The sequence below is a fragment of the Otolemur garnettii genome, unplaced genomic scaffold (genome assembly GCF_000181295.1).
Source record: "Otolemur garnettii isolate 467f Iridium unplaced genomic scaffold, OtoGar3 scaffold00172, whole genome shotgun sequence".
Classification (NCBI taxonomy): domain Eukaryota; kingdom Metazoa; phylum Chordata; class Mammalia; order Primates; family Galagidae; genus Otolemur; species Otolemur garnettii.
This window is the reverse complement of record NW_003852567.1, coordinates 1345813-1348760: the sequence shown is the minus strand read 5'-3', so window position 1 is coordinate 1348760 and position 2948 is coordinate 1345813.

The window sequence follows — 2948 nt, the reverse complement described above, 5'->3', positions numbered from 1 at the left end:
AAAAAAAAAAAAAAAAAAAAAAAAAAAGCCACTGGTTTTCAGGAAAATATTCCCGTCCCTGACCCCTTTCAGAGCTGGGCTGCCTAGGGGAGTGGGAGGGAGGTGGGGAGAGCTAGCCCAGGGCAGGGGTCAGTTTTCATGTCACTAGCTTTGAATCCAGTTCCCACCCAGTGGCTAGAGAGTGACCTGAGTGCTACTTGAAGATATAGAGATTCCTTATCCACGCCTGTAAATAGCATATCTTCCTTCCCCTCTGAGCTTTGCTAATATCTTTCCTCTCCCTTTCCTTTGGTTTCCTCCTGTTGGGGGAGGAAGAGGACAGAAAGGACATTGCTTTCCCACCCCCACCCCAGGTCCACAGTGTCCAAGGTTATTGCACACATATTCACACACACAAAGCACTCACCTAGAGCTGTCTGTGCCTCTCCAGGAGAGAGGAGAGGAGAGGAGATAGGAAGAGAAGCCCACAACCTGTGAACAGGGACATTGAGCACGAGACACTTTTCATCTGGGGCAGAGCAGTGAACCAACCCTCAGCAGCCTCCCTGTTAGCTGCCTTGTCTATACCCCAGAGCCAGAGGTTTTATCCTCCCTCTCAGTATTCAAGGGCAGGGGGAAGGGAAGGGGAACCTGAGGTATTAAGGCTAAGATGTCGCCCATCTCCAAGCCTTCCTCAGGAAGTGAAGGAGCTTTGGGGTCAGGTGGCAGCTATTTTCCACCAAGAGACTCAGGGTCACAGGTTTCTCCCCATACCTCTGAACTCAGGGTCTAGCCACCCCCAAACTTCCAAATCCTACTTTTGTGATATGTGAAGCTACTTATTTCTTACCCTTCTTGGAGGCTATGTGGGGAATTTCCAGCCCTTTTTTGCCTGTGTGACCCCACCCCACTCCTACAGTTGTACAAAGGTCAAATAGTGAAGGAGCTGGGGGAAGACTGCTTCAGCCAGTCCTGGGGTGGGGGCTTTAGGTTTTCTCACTTTGACAAGCCCCTGAATGTTTTTATAGTAGTTTTTTTGTATTTTTTTGTAATGACAGTATTATGTAAAAAATAAAGTATTTTAAAAATACGGCATCTGAGCAGGAGCAATGAACCTGGGATGAGGGCAGGTGAGCAGCGCCATTGTCAACCTCCCTCCAGGCCCTCAATATGAGCTGAAGTTGACTCCCTCCTTGCTCTAAGACTCCTGGAATATGCAAACATACCCAAAAGACAGAAGACGCCACTCACCTATCAGAAGAAACACATCAATTGAGAAGGAAAAATATCTGTGCTTATGGGAAACAGACATCATCCTCTTCAGAAGAAGTGCTAGCATGGAAACTAAGATTTTTCTCACCTAAATTTTCTCTTTGAGTTAGAGAAATTTTCCTCCTAAAAGGGGATGGAGGGGAACTTTCCAGCTGACTAGAAAAGACTCTCTAAAGACAGAGCCTGAGCAGTGGAGAGGACAGCCAGAGGTACCTGGTGTCCTTAGTCTATGCCGGCAGGGCCTGGCTAGGAACACAGGCTCTCTGGGAGTCATGAACACAGTTGCCAGTCTTTGAATCTCACGGTTTTCTAGGAATGTCTGTCCTGATCTCTGACATGCTTGTACCTGCTGAGGCAACTCTGGCCCTCAAGGCCTAAGTGATGGCTACATGATGGGGCACTTGCCCCTTTCCTTGGATCTGGGTAGGAAGGAGCCTGTACCTGCAGAAATGCCCATCTGCCTGGACTTGGGGTTGACTTTCTTCAGAGCATGGAGTCCATGTCTTCTCCAGGATTAGGCCCATGATAGTCATGCCCTCCTGTGAGTCAGCATCCCAGTGCCATGAAGACAGCACTGCTGGGCTGGGCTTGACACGGAAGCTAACTCTAACTTTACTAAGCTTTTATTTATTTATTTATTTTTTAAGAGACAGAGTCTCACTTTACTGCTCTTGGTAGAGTGCTGTGGCATCACAGCTCACAGCAACCTCAAACTCCTTGGCTTAGGCGAGTCTCTTACCTCAGCCTCCCAAGTAGCTGGGACTATAGGTGTCCGCCACAATGCCTAGCTATTTTTTTGTTGCAGTTTGGCTGTGGCTGTGTTCGAACACACCACCTCTTGGTATATGGGGCTGGCACCCTACCCATTGAGCCACAGGCGCCACCCTCTTTACAAGGGTATATGGTGAACTTCCTACCTTTTTTCTGGATCAGACATTGAAAAAAGGTTCCTCATCCTTTTACCTAAAGCACTTTTGCAGAAGCCTGCTTCTTCTAGTGCACAAACCAGGGGTTCTTGCTCAGAGAGTATCTATTAACCCTCTGACTTGGGCAGGGAGACCCCAACCTTACACCCTCTACCCAGTGCTCTCCTGCTTTGCGGCTAAGGTAGTCCCTCTCTTTACTTGGGGCTAAATTTTTGTCCTGTCTCTTCCAGAGGCCTGAAGTTTTGGGATCCTGGTCCGCTGGGCCTGACTGCTCCTTCTGGCCTCTGCGTCAACCCAAGACCTGAGAAATTGTCATATCCTTACTGAGCACCTTCTGGGGATGGGATTATGAGACCCTAGAAGCCAGGGTCTGTCTGAGGCAAGGGACATTTCAATGGGAAAACCCTGAGAGTGACTCTGAAACTCTACCTGTGACTTGAACTTTACCCTTCTTAGAGGAAATATCTGGTCCCAATTTAATGCTGTGTAACCACCCTCAGTGCCCCCCCAACATACACACACACATACATGCACACAGACAGCATATAAAAGGCAAGATAGTGCTTAGGTGCAATGGCTTACTCCTGTAATCCCAGCACTTCAGAAGGCTGAGGCCAGGACTTTGAGACCCTGTCTCTATGAAGAAAATTTGAAATGTTAGCCAAGTGTAGTGGCACACTTCTGTAGACCTAGTTACTCAGGAGGCTGAGGCAGAAAGTCTACTTAAGCCCAGGAGTTTGAGACTGCAGTGGGCTGTGATCACACCACTAC